General features: G+C 49.1%; 1 long non-coding RNA gene across 1 annotated transcript; it reads right to left on the bottom strand.

The window, feature by feature from the left end:
- Window positions 1-9,080: 9,080 nt before the first annotated feature.
- LOC147081944 (uncharacterized) lies at window positions 9,081-15,072 on the bottom strand. The gene is made up of 2 exons (XR_015076350.1): window positions 14,783-15,072; window positions 9,081-9,514 (listed from the first exon to the last, which is right to left on the bottom strand). It is a non-coding gene; the product is annotated as an uncharacterized LOC147081944 (long non-coding RNA).
- Window positions 15,073-16,276: the final 1,204 nt, after the last annotated feature.

Raw genomic sequence — 16,276 nt, 5'->3', positions numbered from 1 at the left:
ATTCTATCGGGGTCTGGGCCGATGACTCCGTTCTCCACTACGCAGCCAAGAATAGCAAGGCGCGTAGTACGAAACATACATTTGTCTTTGTTGTATGTGAGATTCAGCCGCTGGGCCGTCCGGAGGAATTTCTCTAGATTAACGTCGTGGTCCTGCTGGTCGTGGCCGCAGATGGTGACGTTGTCTAGATATGGGAAAGTGGCCTGGAGCGCGTTCTGGTCAACCATCCGGTCCATCTCCCGTTGGAAGACAGAAACTCCGTTGGTGACGCCGAAGGGAACTCTGAGAAAGTGATAGAGCCGACCGTCAGCTTCAAAAGCTGTGTACTGGCGGTCCTCAGCCCTGATGGGGAGCTGGTGGTATGCCGACTTCAGATCAATCGTCGAGAACACCCGGTATTGTGCTATCTGATTGACCATGTCAGATATGCGGGGGAGTGGATATGCATCCAGCTGGGTGTAGCGGTTGATCGTCTGGCTGTAGTCAATAACTAGGCGCTGTTTGCCGCCAGCCTTCACCACCACCACTTGTGCTCGCCATGGGCTATTGCTGCTCTCGATAATCCCTTCCTTCAGGAGTCTCGCTACCTCGGATTTAATGAAACCCCTATCCCCGGCACTGTAACGCCTACTTTTGGTAGCGATGGGCTTACAGTCGCGGGTGAGGTTAGCGAACAAGGAGGGGGGGGAGACTTTAAGGGTGGAGAGGCTGCAAATGGCGCGCGGCGGGCGATTTAAAAACTGCTGGCTGCAGACTGTGAGAGGGGGGAGGGGTCCACCATACGCTAAAGTGACACTCTTAAGGTGGCACTGAAAATCCAACCCCAGTAGGACGGCAGCGCAGAGATGGGGCAGGACCAGAAGTTTAAAATTTTTGTATTCAGTACCCCGCACTGAAAGAGTCACCATACAGTAGCCACCGACGTCCGCTGACTGGGCTTTGGAAGCCATAGAGATGCGATGACGCGTCGGCAGGACCGGGAGAGAGTAACTGCGCACCGTGTCGGGGTGGATAAAGCTCTCCGTGCTCCCGCTGTCAAAAAGGCAGGTAGTGGCGCAGCCATTTACCGTAATGTCCATCATGGACCTGGACAGTTGATGCGGGAGAGATTGATCCAGCGTCACGGAAGCCAGCGTATGTTCAAGCGTGTCGATGCGGTCGTCCGATGAGGCGGTGGTGGAGTCCGGGTCCCCCGTAACCAAAGTCGGAGGCGTCCAAGATGGCGGACAAAATGGCGGCGCCCACGGTCCCCACGCGGCTGGGGGAGCCCAAGATGGCGGACAAGATGGCTGCGCCCACGGTTCGCACGCAGCGCTGCTGGCGTTAGCGGTCTTCCCTTTGCAGGCGCTAACGTAGTGACCTTTCTTCCCGCAGCCGGAGCAGGTAGCATTCTTCGCGGGGCAGCGTGCTCTAGGGTGTTTAGCTTGGCCACAAAAATAGCATTTTTGTGCCTTGGACATCGCTGCAGCAGTTGGAGGTGGTGGTCCCATGGCCCAAGATTGCGGCGTCCACGGCGCGGGGTGATGAGGGGAGAAAGCGTCCATATTTCTGTGGGCCGCGTCGAGCGAGAGCGCGAGGGACACTGCCTTTGTCAGGTCTATTTCACCCTTCTCCAGCAGCCTCTGCCGGGAGTAGTCGGACCTTAGACCCGCAACGAAAGCGTCTCGTATCAGTCCCTCCGCATGTGCCGCGGCCGATACTTCCTTGCAGTCGCAGCCGCGTCCGAGTACCCGCAGTGCCCGTAGGAAGGCTTCCACCGATTCCCCGGGCTGCTGTCTGCGAGATCTTAAAAGGTGCCTGGCATAGACCGTGTTAACCGGGCGTGCATACTGCCCTTTCAGTAGGTCGATAGCCGCCGCGTAGGTCGTCGCATCTTGGATTAAAGTATAGACTTGGTGGCTCACCTTCGAGGCCAGGATTTTCAGTTTATTTTCATCAAGAGTCACGGTCGAGGCTTCCAGATACGCCTCAAAGCAACGCAGCCATTGTGCGAATTTAGTCGACGAACCCGCTTCTTGGGGGTCTAGGTCCAGGCATGTTGGTCTGAGGGCTCGCAGCAGCGCCTGCTGCTCAGCGTTTTGCGCCATCGGTTGATCAGCATCCGCAGCCAACATTTAACTTTGGTAATAAAATTGATGCACTATCAATTGCTACAAAAGACTGGAGATTGAGTAAGTAATAAACAGGCTTTTATTACCAAAGAACAGAGCATGCCTCTTGGGGTTGCCTGGTATCCAAAAGGGCCGGAGGCTTCTGAGCAGCGACCTTTATACCCAGCCATGAGGGTGGAGCCAGGGGCGGAGTCAGCTGAGGCATGCACAGACAAGTACAACAATACTAACAACAGTGGTTTACCACACGCTGTCACTAAAGGGGTGTCTTTTATCCTATCTTCATCCAGGTTCATATCTACGTCCCCACAGTTGTGGGGCTCCCCAGTTCCCAGTATTCCTTCTGCCGGGTTCTCCCCTGTGTCTCTAACAATGGTCACTGCTTTACTCGGAGGGAGGAGGACGGCCTCCCACTTGGCATGTCTCATGTTCGAGACGGATCTTAATTTCCCGGTATTCAGCATCTCTATCAGAGTGTGTTTAGTGTGCAATATAACGTTTCCTGTCATTACTATTGGCTCACTAACCTTTACTGCCCAAGCCGCACAATCCAATGCAGCTATGCACCGGGAGAGCCCTGTGACTACCAGTCCCTCCACTGTGGAATAGTAGGCGACGGGCCTTCTTTTATCCCCATGATCCTGTGTAACTACTGCTGTGTAAAACCCTTCTTCATTGTTGCAATGTATGTGGAAGTCCTTACTCATATCTGGCAGTCCTAGCCCTGGGGCTGATACTAGCTCAGACTTTAGTTGAGTATAAGCTTCCTCTTGTTCCGGTCCCCAATCTATCGGTTCCAACGCGTGTTTACCCCCTTTCACTAATCTTTGTATAGGTTCTGCTAATTTAGCGAACCCCGGGATAAAATTTCGACTGTAATTAAAGAGCCCCAGTACCTTCCTGTCTCCAAGTACTGTTACGGGTCTCGGCATGCCCTGGACAGCGTGTTTCCTGTCCTGTGGCATTTCTTTAAGTCCTTGGGAGATTAGATGTCCCAGGTATAGGACCTGAGTTTTTCCTATCTGTGCTTTTTTAGGGCTTACCTTGAGGCCAGCCGTCTCTAGGGCCCTTAGTACTAAATATAGGGTTGCCAGATGGTCTGCCTTCGTTTCCGAGGCTATTAGTATGTTGTCGACATACTGCAAAATAGTGCTTCCTTTAGGTACTTCTATCTGTTTTAGGATATCACTCATGACGCGGTGAAAAATAGCTGGGCTATTATGGAATCCCTGTGGCAATCGGGTCCACGTATATTGTTTATCCCCTACTGTGAATTCAAATTTCTCGTGATTCCGGATCTAATGGGAGTGCCCAGAATCCTTTAGCTATGTCTAAAATGGTGAATATCTTCTGTTCAGGGGATAGCCCATTCAAAATTGTTGAGGGGCTGGCAACGATGGGGTGTAATTTAGGAGTGACCCTGTTGAGGGCCGTATAGTCTATAATCAACCTATAGCTCCCATCAGGTTTCTCTACTGGCCATGTGGGGGAATTAGTAGTGGTCGCGGTTTCCCTCAGGATACCCCTTTCTACTAGCCCCTTCACTATGTCCACGACTGCCTTCCTGGCCTCCGCCTTTATTGGGTACTGGCGGTGGGATTAGCCAATGTCCCGCCCCGGCTCACAGGAGCCATCTCGACTATTTCAACGTCCCCCTCGCCTGCAGGGGCTGTTGGTTCTGCACTGTAATATGGGGGAAGGGAGGTGGTGTCTGGACAAGTCCCCATTCGCCCCCCCCTCGTATACCTTACACTCTAATTCCTTTATAATCTTTGCTTGACATTTCGCCTTTGTCTCTAGTTCCGTAACCATCTGTATTTTGTCTTGTGCAACTTTCTTTATTACGTTTACTTGTTCAATGAGTCCTGCTCGTTGGTGTACTAATAACACTCCTGCTTTCTTGGTTTTATCCTTTGTCTGTTTAGTCAACCAGCTTCTCTGGAGTTGTAAAGTCTGTGACACATCCCACCCGTCTTTCTGCATCTTCTTAATTAACGACTGTCGGTTTGTCATATAAGAATATGTGAGGGAGCCCGAAGGTCCCCTCTTAACTTCCTCACCTGACATCGCCGCTGCTTCACCGATCGTTCCTTCGTGTCTGGGATCTGTTCCTTAGAGAGCCCCCCTATTCTTTCCTTCCAAGAATACCCGAGCTTCTTGTCGCACTCTATGCCAGCGTTCTCAGAGGTCCGGGTTTGTCTTTCTCTCAAAACTGCCCGGACGTGTAACGCTTGCTTGTTGGACGGGGTTTCTACCCCTCCCCGGTGCCGGTTTACCTGATCAGGGTCCTACAACACCGACACTAATAATCTCCTAGTTCACTTAGCAACATGATATAATGCAGAAAAATGTTAACCATACTCGACTAGTATCACGACTTTAGAACACCTTGGAGTCTCGGCACCTACTTCATGGTCCTGGCCTTCGCGTGGGGCATTTGCCCTCTTAACAACCGGCCTGAGGCTAGGTGTCTGAGACAAGTGTCCTCCTGATCCGAGGTTTTACTTAGTTACTATTACACAAATACAAATACACACATACAAATCAAGTAGTGTCTCTTACCCACTCAGTCTGTGTCCCAGATTCGTTTTGGTGCTGCTTCGCCGTTCAGTCGCCTTGTCGAGTGTCTCTGATTTATGGCCGGTCAAAAATCTGACTACTCACCCTGGTCACTGATTCGTACGATTGTTCAGCTCCGTGGCGCCCTGCTTGCAGCGCCAATTTGTTGTAGGAAAAATGATTCCTCGGAAACTAGACTTTGAGTAAGAGAGACAACTTTATTAAATGACGGAGCTCTGGGAGAAGCGTCTGCAACCACGCGGTCTGCGAGAGCACCGTCTCCCCGATTGTAGTACGTGCCGAGCTTATATACAATTCCAAGAAGTTGGTTTTAGATCATTTACATTCATCCAATCAATTCGTTTATTAGCGCATATCGTTATTTTCCTCCAGTCAGGAGTTTACACACTTGTGTTGCCAATTCTGCCTCTTCAGATCTTCGTTCCGTCTTGTTCCCCGGCGGAATGTGATTAGTTCGATAATAGGATACAAGTGATTAGTTCGATGATAGGATACCAGTGAACTTTGTTAGTCCTCAGTGATCTAAATAGTCCCAGTCAGGACACGAGACGAACTTTGTTCCAGCCATGCGTAAGCGTGGCATGTCTCACTGTGCAGAGATTCAATTAGTCCCAGTCAGCGAATTTGTTGTTTGTGTCTTTTCCAGCAAAATCTTGTCCAGCAAAATTTTATTCGAATGTTAGAACGGATTCTTTTACCCTCAGTCTGGTTCAGTAAACACTGAGTCGAACAACTGGAGAATTCAAACGATTTATTATCCGCAGAGTCTTACTCTGATATATCGACACCGACTCCTGCAAGAGTCTGCGAATCCAACAGAGCAAGCAATTTGCCATACCGTGTGCTACATTATTATACTTGCATTTGAGAAGACATTAACACATCGCACATTCTGAGCCAATCCTGAGCTGTGCACGTATACATTTAATTTGATTTCCTGGCCTGGCAGTTTGAAATAAAGAAGTCACATTTAACTGAATGGGTTACAGTTAAGTAAATATCCTGGTAATGTGCTCACGATCACCTAAACATTATGGTAATGCGTTTGCAATCATGGTAATGCGTTTTCTGATCGCCTATTGTCTGTATAACTTCTGCACACTGACTTATATTGTTCCTAACAGCAAGGTGTGACATTTGTGGGCGCCAGCCATATTAGCAGCCAAAGATCAGTTTAGCCTTTTTATTTTACTTCTTGCTGCCTTCGCAGTTTCTGGTTTCTATTTCCTTGACCTTGGTATTCTCACGAACACCCCACACTCCTCACTGTAACACTCTGATATACACCACACTCCTCACTGTAACTCTCATACACCCCACACTCCTCACTGTAACACACTGATATTCCACACACCCCTCACTGTAACTCTCTCATACACCCCACACCTCACTGTAAATACTGATATACCCCACATCCCTCAATGTAACACACTGATATACCCCACACCCCTCACTGCAAATCTCTGATATACACCACACTCCTCACTGTAAGTCTCTGATATACCTCACACCCCTCACTGTAACACTCTGATATATCCCACACTTTAATCCACTCTTACATATCCCAAACCTCTCACTGTAACAGATCGATAAACCCAACTCACCCCACTTTAACACACTGATGCACCCCACACCCCTCAATGTTACACTCTGATATAACCAAAACTGATCATTGTAAAACTCTTATATACCCCACAACCCTCACACTAAAATTCTGGTATACCTCACTACACTCTGATATATCCAGCACACCTCACTGAAACACTCAGATACAACCCACTCTCTTAAATACCATAAACCTCTCACTGTAACACACTGATATACCCCACATCCCTCACTATAACATTCTGATATACCCCACGCCCCTGAATTTATCACTGATATATCCCACGCCCCTCACTAACATCCTCGGATATACCCCACACCCCTCACTGTAAAACTCTGATATACCCCACACTCCTCACTGTAAAACTCTGATATACCCCACACTCCTCACTGTAACACTGATATTCCCCACACTCCTCACTGTAACACTGATATTCCCCACACTCCTCACTGTAACACTGATATACCCCACACTCCTCACTGTAACACTGATATACCCCACACTCCTCACTAACACTCTGATACACCCCACACTCCTCACTGTAACACTCTGATATACCGCACATGCCACACTGTAACACTCTGATATACTCCAAACCACTCTCTGTAACACTCTTGTAAACCCACTCCCCTGACTGTAATAATCTTATGTACCCCACACACACCTTATTGTAACATAGATATACTCCACGTCCCTCACTGTAGCACACCGATATAGTCCACATCCCTCACTGTAACACACCGATATACCTCACACCCCTGACTGTAACACTGATATACCCCACACCCCTGAATGTAACACGAATCTAACCCACACCCTCAGTGTAACACCCTGAGGTACTCTATCCCTCTCACAGAAACATTCTGATATAACCCACACGAATCACCATAACAATGTGATATACCCCACACCCCTCACTGTAACACTGATATACCCCACACCCCGCACTGTAACACTCTGATATACCCCACACCCCTCACTGTAACACTCCACACTCCTCACTGTAACACTCTGATATACACCACACCCCTCACTGAAACAATCTGATATAACCCACACCCATCACTATAACAATCTGATATACCACACACCCCTCACTGTAACTCTCTGATACACCACACGCCACTCAATGTAACACCCTCGGATATACACCACCCCTCACTGTAACACTCTGTTATACCCCACATCCCTCAGTTGAAAACTGTGATATACCCCACGCCCCTCACTGTAACACTGATATACACCATACACCTCACTGCAACGCTCTGATATACCCCATACCCCTCTCTGTAACGCTGATATTCCCCACAGCATTCACTTTAACACTCTGATACACCCCTCACCTTAATCCTCTCTTAGTTATACCAAACCTCTCACTGTGACCCACAGATCTATCCCACTCACCTCACTTTTAACACTGATTTACCCCACACCCTTCACTGTAACACTCTGATACACCCGACACCACTCACTGTGACACTCTGATAGACCCCTCACTTTAATCCTCACTTACATGTCCCAAACCCCTCTCAATAACACATCAATATACCCCACTCACCTCACATTAACACTCTGATATACCACTCACACCCCAATGTAACAATCTGATGTAAACCCAGACCCCTCACAGTAATACTCTGACAAACTCAACACCCCTCACTCTAACACTCTGGTATACCTCACTATACTCTGATATACCCAGCATCCCTCACTACAACACTCAGATACAACCCACTGACTTAAATACCACAAACCTCTCAATATAACATTCTGATATACCCTACACCTCTCATTGAAACTCTACTAGATATCGAACATCCCTCACTGTAACACGCTGATGATACATCCGACACCCCTCACTGAAACATTCTGATATAACCCACACCCATCAATATAACAATCCGATATTTCGCACACTCCTCACTGTAACACGCTGATACACCCCACGCCCCTCACTGTAACACCCTCTGACATACACCACACCCCTTAATGTAACACTCTGATATACCACAGACACCTCACTGTAACACTGTTATACGCCACATCCCTCAGTTGAAAATTGTGATATACCCCACACCCCTCACTTGTAATGCTCTGATATTCCCCACAGCATTCACTTTAACACTCTGATATACCCGTCACTTTAATCCTCTCTTAGGTATCCCAAACCTTTCACTCTGACCCTCGGATATATCCCACTCACCTCACTTTAACCCTCTGATATACCCCACACCCCTCAATGTAACACTCTGATATACCCCACACCCCTCAATATAACACTCTGATAAAACCCAGATCCCTCACTGTAAAACTCTGACATACACCACAACCCTCACTCTAACACTCTGGTATAACTCATTACACTCTGATATATCCAGCACCCCTCACTGAAACACACAGATAGACCCCACTCTCTTAAATACCACACACCTCTCACACTAACACACTGGTAAAACCCACAACACTCATTGTTCCCCACACCCTTCACTGAAAAATTCTGATTTAACCACACCCATTATTATAACAATCTGATATACCCTTCACCCCTCACTGTACAACCCTGATATACACCATGCCCCTCACTGTAGCACTCTCGGTACACACCACCCCCTCACTGTAACCATCTATCAGTAAGAAAGTCTGTGACTACACAAACCGCTCTGGGTCCAGGTATATTGTGTATCAGTAAAACAGTCCGTGACTACACAAACCGCTCTGGGTCCAGGTATATTGTGTGTCAGTAAAACAGTCCGTGACTACACAAACCACTCTGGGGCCAGGTATATTGTGTATCAGTAAAACAGGTTTATTAAGCATTAAACAGCCAGCACAAACAAGTAGTACTTAACAAGAAGATAGTCACAGTCTGATCGTTGAAACCCCGGCGTTCCTTCCGAGTGTCCGCGGCACAAGTCTCCTGATGTATCTTGCTGTGTTCCGTTGACCCATGCGCGCTTCCTTGGGATCTTGCTGTGTTCTGTTGACCGAAGCTCCTATCAATCTCTGGTTACACGGTGCGCTGCTTTCAATGTTCAAAACCTGTACCTTTATACCCTTTTCCCTCTCGTTTTGCCGACGAGGCAGTAATTAATCCTCTAACACCTGGTAAAAAGTCTTGCTCCCTCGTTAGCCATCTTATGACCTTGTTTGATCCTTCTGACTTTTTCTCCATGCATTACAAAGTGCCTTTATCTCAGATTTTTTGCATCTGTGTTCACTATGGAGAAGGACGATGTAGACATAAAAATCGGGCAGGGGGACTGTGATATACTTGAACATATTAGCATCAAGAGGGAGGAGGTACTAGCAGTTTTAGCAGGCTTAAAAGTGGATAAATCCCCAGGCCCGGACGAGATTGCAGGGGCTTTGACACAAATTTTCAGAACCTCTCTGGCCACAGGGGATGTGCCAGAGGACTGGAGAACAGCTAACGTAGTACCATTATTCAAGAAGGGTAGTAGGGATAAACCAGGGAATAACAGGCCAGTGAGCCTAACATCAGTGGTAGGGAAATTATTGGAAAAAATTCTGAGGGACAGAATTAGTCTCCACTTGGAGAAGCCAGGATTAATCAGGGATAGCCAGCATGGCTTTGTCAAGGGAAGATCATGTCTGACCAATTTGATTGAATTTTTCAAGGGGGTGACTAGGTGTGTGGATGAGGGTAGTGCAGTGGATGTGGTATACATGGATTTCAGTAAGGCTTTCGATAAAGTCCCGCATAGGAGACGGGTCAAGAAGGTAAGTGCCCATGGGATCCAGGGTGCCTTGGCACATTGGATCCAAAACTGGCTGAGTGGCAGAAGGCAGAGGGTGATGGTCGAAGGTTGTTTTTGTGACTGGAAGCCTGTGTCCAGTGAGGTACCGCAGGGATCGGTGCTGGGTCCCTTGCTGTTTATGGTCTACATTATTGATTTGGATGTGAACGTAAAAGGTATGATCAGTAACTTCGCAGATGACACGAAAATTGGTGGGGTGGTAAATTGTGAGGAGGAAAGCCTCAGGCTACAGGACGATATAAACGGGTTGGTCAGATGGGCGGAAAAGTGGCAAATGGAATTTAACCCTGAAAAGTGCGAGGTGATGCATTTTGGACGGACAAATAAGGCAAGGGAATACACAATGAGTGGTAGGACCCTAGGAAGTACAGAGGGTCAGAGGGACCTTGGTGTACATGTACATAGATCCCTGAAGGCAGCGGAACAGGTAGATAAGGTGGTTAAAAAGGCATATGGGATACTTGCCTTCATTAGCCGAGGCATAGAATATAAGAGCAGGGAGGTTATGATGGAACTGTACAAAACGCTGGTGAGGCCACAGCTGGAGTACTGTGTGCAGTTCTGGTCGCCTCACTATAGGAAGGATGTGATTGCTTTGGAGAGGGTGCAGAGAAGATTCACCAGGATGTTACCTGGGATGGAGCGCCTCAGCTATGAAGAGAGGCTGGACAGGCTGGGGTTGTTTTCCTTGGAGCAAAGAAGGCTGGGGGGGGACCTGATTGAGGTGTACAAAATGATGAGGGGCATAGATAGGGTAGACAAAGAGGAACTTTTCCCCTTAGTAGGGGGGTCAATAACAAGGGGGCATAGATTCAGGGTAAGGGGCAGGAGATTTAGAGGGGATTTGAGGAGGAACTTTTTCACCCAGAGGGTGGTTGGAATGTGGAACTCAATGCCTGAAAGGGTGGTAGAGGCAGGAACCCTCACAACATTCAAGAAGCATTTGGATGAGCACTTGAAATGCCATTGCATACAAGGCTATGGACCAAATGCTGGAAAATGGGATTAGACTGGACAGGGATGGATGGGCGGCGCAGACACGATGGGCCGAAGGGCCTCTTTCTGTGCTGTAAAACTCTATGACTCTATGACTCTATGATAAGCATTTGTGGGGAGAATTGGGATGTGTATATAACCCTTTATCAAAACTCTGGACTACTCCCGCGGAACAGACTTGCATGTCTGAGGAGCTAGCTGTTTGGGTTATTGAATGTGTACACTTTGCAACTCATTGTGGTGCCAGGGCAGTGAGTGATGTGCTTCTAAGTACTTGGTGGCATCCAAGGCTTCAAGCAATAGCACAGAACATTAGCGATCGATGCCTGACTTGTCAACAACACAACCCTGGAAAGGGAGTGTCTTGCGAATGGGGAAAAACCCCTTTACCGGAGGGTCCCTTTGAGACCCTGCAAATGGACTACATTGAGTTGGAAAGATGTCAGTGTTACAAATACGTACTTGTCATTGTAGATGTATTTAGTAAATGGATCGAGGCATATCCAACCACAGACAATAAAGCCTCTACTGTTGTTAAGGTATTGCTGAGAGAGATCATACCTCGGTATGGTATTCCAACTCGGTTAAGTTCTGACAACGGTCCTCACTTCACTGCCGAAGTGAACAAGGAACTTTGTAGCCAGTTGAACATTCATCAGCAATTGCATTGTGCTTATCGACCACAGGCTGCAGGACTTGTCGAAAGAACCAATCAGACTCTGAAGAACAAACTTGCTAAACTGGTAGCCGAAACCGGCTTAACCTGGTTGAAATTGCTTCCTGTGGCTCTCTTTCAGATCCGCACCACACCCGCGGGTAAAGCACGACTTACCCCTGCTGAGATTATCTATGGTAAACCACTCAAGACTCCCTGGAACCAAAATGCTGCTACAACGGTGCATTTTCACCATATGACTGAAGAAATGACGACCTATGTCTTGGCTCTTACTAAGGTTTTACGTAGGCTGCATTCACAAGTCCGTGCTGCATATGGTGAACTTCCTGACTTATCTGCTTCTCTAAAAATTGAACCAGGTTCGTATGTGATGGTTAAGAACTGGACTCGTAAAAGTCTAGATCCAAGGTGGGAAGGTCCATATCAGGTCTTACTAACAACCCCGACTGCAGCTAAGGTCGAGGGAAGAAGCGCATGGGTGCACTTCCACCATTGTAAATTGATTGGAGAAACCAATCAAAAGGGGGGGAGATAATTAGTAGATTTCAGTACAGTATAGAGTAGATTTTACGAACAATCATTAATTTTATTTTAATTGATAAGAGACTACAGAACTCACGCTCGGCCTTGATAAAGGTGACTGCAGTTTTACGAGGTCTGGTGTTGTGTTTGGATTGTTTTGGCCTGCCAAAATCCTACTTTTATTATACTTATTATACGATTTCTAATTTTTAATTTTTAAAATTTTAGCTTTAAGTTTTTAACTTTGGATCTTGTGTAAGCAGTTTGTTTTCCAGATTAATAACTAATAAGTCGCATTGATTGATCACGGAGGATCAAGATGAGGACCTTATTACTGCTTCTGAGCGTTATCCTGCTCGCGGGCGGGGCGTTCAATCGACTGAAGAAATGTGCCGAAGAGATATTCTCCAGTACAAAGACAAGAATCTTAAAGCTTTCGGATCCTGGAACGTGACTAAATGGGACTTCTGTAATGGACTATTAAAAAAGGAAATCATCAGAAGAAGAAATTGAATTACTAAATATATAGAGGGTGAAGCGAGTGAGATGGTGAAGGAATTAATGGAGGAGGAGTATAATAGACTCAATAAAGTAGAGATGAACCAGTAGTATGAAGCCCAGAATCACAGGGTACCTTAGATGGTTATCATGGAATGATAAAAGGGGGGAATGAGAATATAGAATGCAAAGATAAGGTAACAACTCGCTCCGCATGGCCAAGGACCCTGCCAATCTAAAATGGAGGACCCTGTTAGCCTAAAATGGTGGTGCAATGTCGACATCGCTGAGTCACTTGCATATTGTGAGAGATGATCATGTTAATTCAAGAAACTGAAGGCAGCAGGAAGTAAAATGCTAATATGGCTGGCACCCACGATGTCACACCTTGCTGGTGGAACAATGTAGGGTGGAGTGCAAAGGGTATACTGACAATAGGCGATCCGAAAACACATTACCATGCATTACCATAATGATTAGGTGATCGTGAAACCATTACCTGCATATTTTCTATATTATAAACCAGTGAACTGTGACTTCTTTATTTCAAACTGCCAGGCCAGGACATCACTTTAAACTGTGTACGTGCCTCGCTCGGGATTGGTGTAGAATGTACGATGTGTTAATGTCTTTTCAAAAGTAAAGTATAATAATGTGACCCACTGTATGAAAGATTGCTTGCTCTGGTGGAACCTGTCGAGACTCTGCTGGAGTCAGAACGGTGCTGTATCAGAGTAAGTCTCCCGGGACAACAGAATAAAACAACTGTTGAACTAAACCAGTATTCGACTCAGTGTTTGTACTGAACCAGATTGAGGACCAAAAAAATCCGTTTCAACACAGGAACAAGGATGTCTTGCTGCAGTTGTACAGGGCCTTGGTGAGACAACACCTTGAGTATTGTGTGCAGTTTTGGTCGCCTTATCGGAGGAAGGATGTTCTTGCAATGGAGGGAGTGCAGCGAAGATTCACCAAACTGATACCTGGGATGGCAGGAATGACGTATGAGGAGAGATTGGGTCGATTGGGCTTGTACTCGCTGGAGTTTAGAAGAATGAGAGGGGATCTCATTGAAACTTATAAAATTCTAACATGACTAGACAGACTAGATGCAGGGAGGATGTTCCTGATGGTTGTGGGTTCCAGAACCAGGGGTCGCATAGAAACTTAGAAGATAGGAGCAGGAGTAGGCCATTCGGCCCCTCGAGCCTGCTCCGCCATTCAATGAGATCATGGCTGATCATCCAAATTCAGTACCCTGTCCCTGCCTTCTCCCCATAACCCTTGATCCCTTTAGCCTTAAGAAATATATCTAACTCCTTCTTGAATATCTAACTCCTTCTTGAATATATTTAATGAATTGGCCTCAACTGCCTTCAGTGGTAGAGAATTCCACAGGTTCACCACTCTCGGTGAAGAAATTCCTCCTCATCTCAGTCCTAAATGGCTTACCCCTTATCTTTAGACTTAGAGATGAGGAAGAATTACTTCACCCAGAGAGTGGTGAACCTGTGGAATTCTCTACCACAGAAGGCACTTGAAGCCAATTCATTAAATATATTCAAGAAGGAGTTGGATATATTTCTTAAGGCTAAAGGGAGCAAGGGATATGGGGCGAAGGCAGGGACTGGGTACTTAACTTGGATGATCAGCCATGATCTCATTGAATAGCGGAGCAGGCTCGAGTGGCCGAAAGGCCTACTCCTATCTTCTATGTTTCTTCCATGTTTAATCATAAGAATACATGAGAGGGGGTGTCCCTTTAAATGTGGAGGGGGCGGGTGTCCCTTTAAATGTGGAGGCGCGGGTCCGCGCATGCTCAATCGGCCCCACCACAACACCAGGCTGCCAGTGCGCCTGCGCGGGGTCTCCGGGGAGCAGCCGGAAGGCCGGGCCCGGGGAAGAGGCGGAATCAGCGGCCGGGGTAAAGTCAACTGTTGGGGAATCGATTTAAGTCGAGGTGAGGGGGGGAGCGGAGACCGAGATTATAAAGTAAAAGACGAGAAAACCAAACCTGAGAGTCGGGCGGGCGGGACCTCCGCGGACGTCAGACGGAGCGGATTGAGCCGGAGCAACGTGAATCTGACTGACGGGAGCGCGGACCAATAGGAAGAGGGCTAAGCTGGGAGGACTGAACTGGGCGGCCTGGCCCTCCAATCAATGGCGGCGCGGCTAGGGGGCGGGACCTTCCTCCCCGGCGCTGGTAGGCTGGGGCCCGATTGTGACGTCATCAGAGGAAGAGGCAATTCAGGTGGATGGAGGCCCGGCCTGTGACTGACGGATGCTTTGACCAATTGGACGAGGGCTGAGGTGGGCGGACTGAACTGGGCGGCCTGGTCCGTCAACCAATAGCGGCGCGGCAAGGGGCGGGGCCTCCTCTCCAGCTCAGGTGCGCTGGGGCCGATTGTGACGCGCTGTCCCCAGGTGAGAGCAGCTCAGGCAGCACAGAGCCGGGGCTGGAATCTGGGAGAGGGGCCGCAGGCAGCACAGAGCTGGGGCTGGAATCTGGGAGAGGGGGGCCGCAGGCAGCACAGAGCTGGGGCTGGAATCTGGGAGAGGGGGGCCGCAGGCAGCACAGAGCTGGGGCTGGAATCTGGGAGAGGGGGGCCGCAGGCAGCACAGAGCTGGGGCTGGAATCTGGGAGAGGGGGGCCGCAGGCAGCACAGAGCTGGGGCTGGAATCTGGGAGAGGGGCCGCAGGCAGCACAGAGCTGGGGCTGGAATCTGGGAGAGGGGCCGCAGGCAGCACAGAGCTGGGGCTGGAATCTGGGAGGGGGGCCGCAGGCAGCACAGAGCTGGGGCTGGAATCTGGGAGAGGGGCCGCAGGCAGCACAGAGCTGGAATCTGGGAGGGGGGCCGCAGGCAGCACAGAGCTGGGGCTGGAATCTGGGAGAGGGGGGCCGCAGGCAGCACAGAGCTGGGGCTGGAATCTGGGAGAGGGGCCGCAGGCAGCACAGAGCTGGGGCTGGAATCTGGGAGAGGGGCCGCAGGCAGCACAGAGCTGGGGCTGGAATCTGGGAGAGGGGCCGCAGGCAGCACAGAGCTGGGGCTGGAACCTGGGAGAGGGGCCGCAGGCAGCACAGAGCTGGGGCTGGAATCTGGGAGAGGGGCCGCAGGCAGCACAGAGCTGGGGCTGGAATCTGGGAGAGGGGCCGCAGGCAGCACAGAGCTGGGGCTGGAACCTGGGAGAGGGGCCGCAGGCAGCACAGAGCTGGGGCTGGAATCTGGGAGAGGGGCCGCAGGCAGCACAGAGCTTGGGCTGGAATCTGGGAGAGGGGCCGCAGGCAGCACAGAGCTGGGGCTGGAATCTGGGAGAGGGGCCGCAGGCAGCACAGAGCTGGGGCTGGAATCTGGGAGAGGGGCCACAGGCAGCACAGAGCTGGGGCTGGAACCTGGGAGAAGGGCCGCAGTCAGCACAGGGCTGGGGCTGGAATCTGGGAGAGGGGCCACAGTCAGCACAGAGCTGGAGCTGGAATCTGGGAGAGGGGCCGCAGGCAGCACAGAGCTGG

This window comes from Somniosus microcephalus, unplaced genomic scaffold, assembly GCF_052327205.1.
Source record: "Somniosus microcephalus isolate GS21.2 unplaced genomic scaffold, FLI_Smic_1.0 scaffold285, whole genome shotgun sequence".
NCBI lineage: Eukaryota > Metazoa > Chordata > Chondrichthyes > Squaliformes > Somniosidae > Somniosus > Somniosus microcephalus.
This window is presented reverse-complemented; position numbering and strand designations above follow the sequence as displayed.